Raw genomic sequence first — 9763 nt, 5'->3', positions numbered from 1 at the left:
CCACACTATTTGCATGGTCCAAAAGCCCAGAAGCTGAACATTTCAATTTAAAAAAGATCTGGGTAGATAGTACCTATGGTACTTGGCCAAAGCAAAGTCCTCTTGAGACGAACTCACTGTCAACCCAGGTCTCAAAGAATTCCCATGGACAGGCTTCCAAATGAATATGAACTCACAATCAAAAAACAGAAACCCATGAGCTGAGAAGACAAGCGGCAGAGTCAGATACATTTTAAGTGTATAGCTCATTGGAAAGGTTAAATAACAAATTAGATACAGCTGAAGAGAAATCAGTGAGCTAAAAAATAGATTTGAAGAAAATTACCCAAAAGCATCCCAGAGACAAGGAAATGAAAAAAAGTGACGTCTATCACATGCTTATCAGTTATGTTAGAAGATAATAAAGTGAATATGAGCAAGACAATTGTCAAATAATGATGGCTGAGAATTTTCCAGAATCGATGAAAGATAAGCATCCTCAGGAAACACAGTGAATATCAAGCAGGATAGGGGAAAAGAAAACCTAGATTCAGTCTGGTGAAACTTCAGAACACCAAAGCATGAGATGATTTTAAAAGCAGACAGGGGGGACTTCCCTGGTGGCACAGTGGTTAAGAATCTGCCTGCGAATGCAGGGGCCACAGGTTCGAGCCCTGGTCTGCGAAGATCCCACATGCCGCAGAGCAACTAAGCCCATGAGCCACAACTACTGAGCCCACATGCCACAACTACTGAAGCCCGCGCACCTAGAGCCCATGCTCCTCAACAAGAGAAGCCAACACAATGAGAAACCCACGCACCGCAACAAAGAGTAGCCCCTGCTCACTGCAACTAGGGAAAGCCCGTGCACAGCAACCAAGACCCAACACAGCCATAAATAAATAAATAAATAAATTTTAAAAAGCAGGCAGGGGACTTCCCTGGTGGCGCAGTGGTTAAGAATCTGCCTGCCAATGCAGGGGACATGGGTTCGAGCCCTGGTCCAGGAAGATCCCACATGCTGTGGAGCAACTAAGCCCGTGCACCACAACTACTGAGCCTGTGTGCCACAACTACTGAAGCCCACGTGCTTAGAGCCTGTGCTTCACAACAAGAGAAGCCACCCCAAGGAGAAGCCTGTGCACTGCAACGAACAGTAGCCCCTGATCGTCGCAACTAGAGAAAAGCCCGCGCACAGCAATGAAGACCCAACACAGCCAAAAATAAATAAAAAAAGAAATTAAAAAAAAAAAATTTAAAAACAGACAGAAGTCAGATAATCCACCATGGAATGACAGTGATACTAACTCCTGACTGTACAACAGCAATAACGGGAACAATGATAACAATAATAGCATGAAATAATATCATTAATGATATAATAGCCTTACTGTGATGAGAGAAAATAATCTTATACCTAGAATTGTATACTTAGCAAACAATCTTTCAAAAATGAAAACATAGTACTTTTTGGATCAACAAAAACTAAGAGTTACCACCAACAGAACTTAACTGAAGGATCTAGAACAGGGGTCCCCAACCCCCGGGCCACGGACTGGTACCAATCCTCGGCCTGTCAGGAACTGGGCCACATAGCAGGAGGTGAGCGGCAGGCAAGGGAGCGAAGCTTCATCTGTATTTACAGCTGCTCCCCATTGCTCACATTACCACCTGAGCTCCGTCTCCTGTCAGCATTATGGTGAGTTGTATAATTATTACATTATATATTACAATGTAATAATAATAGAAATAAAGTGCACAATAAATGTAATGTGCTTGAATCATCCTGAAACCACTTCTCCCACCCCCAACCCCTGGTCCGTGGAAAAATTGTCTTCCGGGAAACCGGTCCCTCGTGCCAGAAATTTGGGAACTGCTGATCTAGAAGATATATTTCAGGAAGAAATAAAATGATCCCAGGAGGAAGATCTGAGGACTAATAAGGAATAGTGAGCAAATAAAATGGCAAACATGGTTAAAGATAAACAAACATCAGGGACAAAAAACAAGAACAATTATAATTTGTGTGATTTAAAAAGGCAAAACCAAAATAATGGAACGATAGTAATAAAGTATAAGAGGATTACTGAAGTTAAAATATTATAAAGTGTGTGTTAGTTAACTATTGCATAACAAACAGCCACAAAACCTAGAGGGATGCAGCTATATTTGTTTATTGCTCACACGTCTAGTGTCTGCTGGGGGTTGGTTAGAAAGCTTTGTTGAGCTTGCCTGGGCTTGCCTACATGTCTGGGGTCAGCTGATCTAGTATGGTTTTGACTGGGAGCCTTGACTCTTCTCCATGAGTCTCTTACTCACCAGCCAGGATGTTGGGATAAATTCTCATGTCAATGGCAGGGACACAAAAGAGAGCAATGGAAATGTACAACCACATTTTTCAAGACTTTTAAAAAACATCTCATTGGCCAAAGCAGGTCACATGACTGAGTCCAAGGCTGTAGTAGGAGGGAGCTGTGAAGGATTATGGCAAAGGGTTTGAATACAGAGAAAGTGAAGAATTGGAGCCATTAGTTCAATCAATCTAATTGATTGGTTCCACTGTCCATAAAAATATTGATTAGCATTAGACTTCTAATTAAGTATGAATGTTAAAATTTCAAGGCTTACTACTGAAAGAATAAAAATAGTTATAGACCAAACCAGAGGAAGAAAAATAATATTGTTAAAAAGAAGGAAAGGAAAAAAGGGGAAGGAAATAAAGGCAGAAACAAAAGAACATAAAAAGTGGAAAAATATAAAGCATGAAATAAAGTGGAAAAATAAATTTAAATATTTCAGTAATCACAGTAAGTATATTTTTAGAAACCTAAACCTTCTAGTTAAAAGAAAAATTATAACACCAGCTTTAAAAATTTTTTTAATTAATTAATTTTAATTAATTAATTGATTTTACTTTATTTTTTGCCATGCAGCTTGTGGAATCTTAGTCTGTGGGCAGCAGTGTCACCCTTGCCTGTGGAATTGAACCCAGGCCCACGGCAGTTAAAGGGCTGAGTCCTAACCACTTGACTGCCAGGGAGTTCCCTAGCTGTACACTGTTTAAAACACAAAGAAAATTTGAAGTAAAAGAATGGTAAAAGAGATTCCATGCTGGGTCTGTTAGCTGTATTAACATTGGATGAAATAGACTTTAAGGCAAAAAGCACTGCTAAAAATAGTGTGGTGAATTTTATTATTGTTCTCAATAATTTGCTACTCCTCCCTGTAAGAGGCCTCTACTTCCCACCCCATGGACTTCAGACTTGGTCACTGAAACGTGAATAGAAATTATGTGTGCCCTCCTGAGCAGAGCTTTAAGAACCACTGTTCTTTCCCTCTGCCAGAAGCAGATCATGTCCCAGATCGGACTGCTCCTTCTGCTTGGGTCCTTGAATGAAAATAAGATAGAATGAAGAGTGGGTATTTCCACAAATGACCCACAAAGGATGTATAACGTGAGTGAGAAGTTAACTCTCATTGTTATAAGCCATTGAGATTTTGAAGTTAGGTGTGGTCATGTGGCTTCTTTGACTAATGTAATATGAAATGTGTCACTTCCAAGTGGGTACTTTTTGAGCGAGTGCATGATTCATGCTATCATGTTGTTACTGCAGCATAAGTTAACAAAAGATGACTAATACAAATAAGCTATTTTTTAATGAGAAAGGTTCAACTCACCAGGAGTACATAAGTCTATATTGTATCCATGTAATATTATAATAGCCTCAAACTATGGTATAGAGTAAAAATTGATAGAATTATTAAGAGAAATTGACAAATTCACCATCAGAGTGGAGACTGTGGAATTCATGAGTGCTGTCCACCAAATATTTCCTGTCTTTCTCCTGGATACGTGGTAGGCCTGCCCTTGAACACAGATGTGGCCTTGTGGCTTTCTTTGACCAATGTAAAAGGAATTGAAATGATACGTGTCACTTTCAGGTGAAAGCTTTAAGAGCCAATGTGTAATTTCCCTCTCTCTACTTTCTCTCTTCCATGGAGACCAGCAATGTTCCAGAAAGTGGCTGCCCCATCAAAATGAGTCCTAGAGTGAAGATTGCATGTAGCAGAGCCCTCAGCTGACCAGAGATAAAAATATAGGGTAATAAATAAATATGCTTTTGATGCTATAAGCTTCTTAGAGTTTGAAGTTAGTGTTTGCTATTTTAGCATAACATAGGTTAAAACGACTAGTGCAGTTTTTTTTCCATTTTTAAATTAAGGTACAATTTACATACAGTAAAATTCACCCTTTTTGGTGTATAGTTCTATGATTTTTGACAAACACATGCAGTCATGTAACTATAACCACAATCAAGACGTAGGACAGTCCCATTAGCTCCAGAAATTCCCCAGTGCCCCTTCGTAGCCAACCCCTTACCCCTGGCAACCACCAATCTGTTTTCTTTCCCTGTAGTTTTGCCTTTTCCAGAAAGAATCGTACATAACACAGTATGTAGCATTTTGAGTCTGGCTTCCTTTCCTTAGCATAATGCATTTGAGAGTAATCCATGTTGTTGTGGTATTAGTAGTTTATTCCTTTTTATTGCTGAGTGATATTCCATTATATGGATATACTGCAGTTTGTTTATCCATTTTCCAATTGAAGAACATTTGAATAATTTCCAGTTTTTGGTAATCGTGCATAAAGCCACTATAAGTATTCATGTACAGGTTTTAAGTTTTCATCTCACTTGTGTGAATACGAATGAGTGGGATTACTGGGTTGTATCCTAAATATATATTTAACTTTTAAAGAAACTGTCAAATTGTTTTCCACAGTGATTCATTTTACATTGTTCAGTATATCATTTTACAGTCCCACAAGCAATGTAGGAGAATTCCATTGCTCCACATCCTTCCTTTTATACTTGGTATTAACAGTTTTTAAAAGTCATTTTAATAGATATGTAGTGATATCTCATGTGGTTTTATTTTACATTCTCCTAATGACTAACAATGTTGAACATCTTTTCATGTGCATGTTTGCCATATTCATATCTTCTGTGGTGCAGAGTTTGTTCAAATCTTTTGCCCCTTTTAAAAAAATCCCCATCCTGGGATTAGGTGTGTTCCTTGATTAGGCCCCTGGCTCCTCTCTAGAAGTGGCTCTCGGTCTGTTGTTCTCTACAGTTCTTGGTTCTGCCCTCTGGGAAATTCTTCCTTTTCCAACAGCTCCCTGGGTTAATTTGAAGAGCATCTTGCAGAGAGTATTGAGGAATATACACTTTTTGGTGGCCGATCAGCTTTCTCTTTCCCATAGATAGTTGGGAAAATCTCTGCCTAGGATGATGACACTTTTGCCAATACATAGCTCTCAAAAACATTTTGGATTTTCAATTTGTGTGTTTCTAGTCAACTCCATGTGACAAAAGCCATACTCCCAATGCTTTCTGACATGTGCCTCTTTCTGTAGACTCGATTAACTTCTGGTACTTTGGGACATCATGATTTTGTGGGGTTGCACCCTTAATCTTTCTAGGAACATTTTTGTCAGCTGAAATGATCTATGTTCTTGATTTGATTATTGCCCACAAACTGTATTTTGATTTAAGGTTCTTAATTTTTTTATCTTTTATTGGCTGGAGAGGTTGGAGATAGAGTTTTATTTTTCAACTTAGCAAGTTATGGACTCTGTATTCCCCCTAACTCTTGCTTCCAAAACTGGCCAGTTCTTTTCTGAGCACATCTCTTTCCTGTAGTAGTAACATTTCAACTTTATCCAGCAGCAAGAAAGTCATATTTTTGACATTTTGTCTTTAGATGTCTTCCCCCAACTCTGAAAGTTCATTAGACACATTTTCTGCTGTTTATATCTTCATACACAACTGTTTTGTTAAATGTTTCTCACTACTTAACACAGGCTGCCTTTTCTTGTCTCCTATAACAGTTTCTCCCCTGTTTTCCAGCCTCCTGTAAATGTTTCCTTGCTGCTTATTGACCGGTCCCAAATTCAGTGACTTGTATTGCAACCTCCCACTTTCAGCACCGATTACTGTATTAGTCTGCTATTACTGCAAAACAACTCACCCCAAAACTCAGTAGCTGAAAACAACTATGATTTCTTAAAGTGATTTTAAAAAATATTTTATTTTAGTGTATATATTATTTGTTTACTTTGGCTGCACCGGGTCTTCATTGCAGCATGCGGGATCTTTTTCTTCAGTTGCGGCATGCCGACTTCTTAGTTGCGGCACGTGGTATCTAGTTCCCCGACCAGGGATCGAACCTGGGCCCCCTGCATTGGGAGTGCAGAGTCTTACCCACCGGACCACCAGGGAAGTCCCAAAACAGCAATGATTTATCTTCACTCGTGTCTGCAGGTCAGCTAAGCTGGACTCAGCTGGGCAGCTCTGCTTCAAGCTGTGGGTCCAGCTGGGTCTGGCTCCTCATGGCAGGTTGGGCTCAGGTCTGCCCATGTGTTTTCATTTTGGGGCCCAGCTGAAGTGACCGTAGCTACCCAGGGGAAGCTCTTCTCATGGAATACAGAGATGTAAGAGATGAAACCTCACTGTGCAAGCATATTTCATGCTTTTGCTTCTATTATTTCTGTTAACATCACACTGGCCATACAAGTCACATGGCTGAGCCCACAGTCAAGGGGTAGGAAGGTGTACTCCAGTCCTAGTGAGGGGGACATGCAAAGTCACATGGAAAAAGGACACAGGGAGGGGTAAAGAATTAGGACTGATAACTCAATATATCATCGTTACTCTGATACTGGAATGAGAAGAACTCAGAGGGGCCTATCCAGGAAAGAGGGGGTAAAGAGGAAGGATGAGGGCTTCCCTGGTGGCTCAGTGGTTAAGAATCCGCCTCCCAATGCAGGGGACATGGGTTCGATCCCTGGTCCCGGAAGATCCCACATGCCACGGAGCAGCTGGGCCCGTGAGCCACAATTACTGAGCCTGCGCGTCTGGAGCCTGTGCTCCGCAACAAGAGAGGCCGCGATAGTGAGAGGCCCGCGCACCGCGATGAAGAGTGGCCCCCGCTTGCCACAACTGGAGAAAGCCCTAGCACAGAAACGAAGACCCAACACAGCCATAAATAAATATAAATAAATAAATAAAATTTTTTTTAAAAAAAAGAGGAAGGATGAAAGGGATAGAGAGGTCTGCAAGTTGAGGAGAGTCTAGGGAGCTTTATGATGTGGCCAGTGAAAAATCTCTGGTGCAGGAAGCATGAAAGTTCATTTAAGATAAAGGATATTTAATATGTGAATTTAAGGAGTTTTTTGCTTGGATGCTTGTGATGTTAACCCCGCCCCCTGTCATCCTAGCCTTTCAATAATGGCTGTTAGACCCACAAAAGCCCTGCAGGGGTGGTGTGTGTGTGTGTGTGTGTGTGTGTGTGTGTGTGTGTGTGTGTGTGTGTGTGTATACATCAAAGGAAGGGTCAAGTTCCTTTGGAGACAATGACAGAAATAGAACAAATTCAGCATAGGCTGGCATTTAGATCCAGGGGTAACTAGGAAAGGTACACCCTGGGTACTTTCAAGCATCTTGGAAACACACTGAGATCTCCATAGGAGAAGAGGTGGTGGTTTTAGCTGATCATATTTGTCTTTTAAAGGCCTAGGAGTCTAGCTGAAATCTGGGTTGTAACTGGGAGGATCAATATCTAGTCCAAGGGAAGTTGAATAGCACCTGCAGTAGCCTTCACACTCACTCTTCAGGCATTTACTCTGCAGGAGGCGCTGTGCTAAACACGTCACATTTATTATCCTATTAAATATTTACAACTCCATGCGGTAGGTGATGCTCTTATCTCATTCTATGCATGAGGAATCTGGAGCTCTGGCAGAAGCACAAGCCAGATTTTATCATCTGGGAGAGGGAGCCCCCAAAAGTTCTGCCCCTAGGTGCTGAGGGCAGGGCCTGGAGGTGGGGCATGTGGAAGCTGAGAGGGGACCCCTGGCACTGGTCAGTGGGGGGCACACTGCCCTTTACGTCTTGTAAGGCTCAAGCTCGGACCACTGATGCTTTAGTAGCCTGATGAACAGACTGGCCCCAGCTCTCCCCCTGCTCCCTCTAATATCTTTTCATTAGGCTCTTAACAGTCACCGCGTCTGCAAGTGTCCAATAAAAACTTTGAAACAGTATCCACTTTTGGAGAATGTGTTCCCCCAGCTAGGCTGCTGGGCTCAGAGAAGTGAAGGGACTTGCCCAGGGTTACACAACTGGTATGAGGCAGAGCGGATATGGGAACTTGGGCAGACGGACCTCCCCTTCCAAGTTCATGAGCTCTGTATTAGTCAGCTGGGGCTGCCATAACAAACTACCACAGGCTGGTGGCCGAAACAACAGAGATTTATTTTCTCACAGTTCTGAAGGCTGGAAGTCCAAGAGCAAGGTGTCAGCAGGTTTAGTTTCGCCTGATGCCTCTCTCTTTGGCTTTGCTAATGGCCACCTTCTGGCTATGTCCTCATAGGCAAGTGCTCCTGGTGTGTCTGTATATCCTAATGTCCTCTTCTTATAAGGAGATTATATGAAGAGCCTACTCTAAGGGCCTCATTTTAGCTTAATCACCTCTTTAAAGCCCTATCTCCAAATACAGTCATATTCTGAGTCCTGGGGGCTAGGGCTTCAACATATGAATTTTGGGTGGACACAATTCAGTCCATCTAACCACTGCCTCAAGGTAATGCTACCTACCCCTGCCTCCAAGACCCACAGACCTGTAGAATGTGGCCCACTCTCCACCGTGGTACAGATCTGGCCACTGAGACATGAAGAGGAAAAGGGACTGGCCAGGTTCACACCGACAGGGAGGAGCAGAGCTGAGATGTGACCCAGATATCTGAGTCTCCCAAAGGTACCCAGCATCCATGCCCCCATTTCCCACCAACAGGAAGCTGACTTTCCTTGGGGGCTTCACCACCTGCCCCATTCTCACCCGATGGTTGGAGGGGATTCAGCTCCAGAGATGAACCTTGATTACCTTAAGCCAATCAGCTTATCCTATTTTCCTGCCACCATGGTGTGTGCAGGGACAAGCCTGTGACCTTATCTGGACACCCCTGTACTTGTGGGGGAGTTCCCAGAAGAGACTCTCTTTTGTGGGGTGGTATGGGAGGAGGTGAGGTCGAGAACTATTGTAGCCATTTTATTGCTATGAAACGAGGGCCTGTAGTTGCAGGGGCCCCTGTGAGGGGGCTGAAAATGAACTTGACAGCAAGAAAGACATACAAGAGAGCCAGAGACAAATCAGTTTCTTAGTGAGAGCCTGTTTTTAGCCTCACCGGATCAGACTCCTGTGAACTCACATGTTCCCTTTATTCTTTGTCAGCTTGAGGCTTTGCTTTTATTTTGTTTTGCTTTTTTACAATCAAGATAGTCTTAATTGACACACAGACTGGGAGGGAGTTGCTGGGGGCAGTGGCTGGAGGTGCCATTTACCTCTTCTTTCCTCCAGGTTTCTGTGCGCACATGTATCAGCAGGAGTTCAAAGTCACAAGGAATAGAAATGGAGTCTGGCTGATTTCAGCAGAAAAGGAATTCACCAAAAGGGTATGGGCGGCTCACATAGTCCCTGGGAGGGCTGGAAAATCAGGCTCGGCGACTACGCAGCTGTGCCCACAATCAGGTCACGGAACTGGAATGGCCAGGATGCTGCTGCCACCCCCAAGGCCACCACCATGGCCACTGCTGACTGACACCCCAGTCTGTGCTGTTGCTGCCCTTGCTGCCTTGGAAGCCGATCTTGCTACAATGGCTGCCGCTGCCTCACCTGAGCCACTAGTGACCGATTCAGAGTCCTCTGGCTGTCTGAGCCTGGTCCTGGG

Source organism: Balaenoptera borealis, assembly GCF_965194805.1.
Source record: "Balaenoptera borealis genome assembly, chromosome: 8".
Classification (NCBI taxonomy): domain Eukaryota; kingdom Metazoa; phylum Chordata; class Mammalia; order Artiodactyla; family Balaenopteridae; genus Balaenoptera; species Balaenoptera borealis.
The sequence above is the reverse complement of the archived record's forward strand: the minus strand, read 5'-3'. Positions refer to the sequence as shown.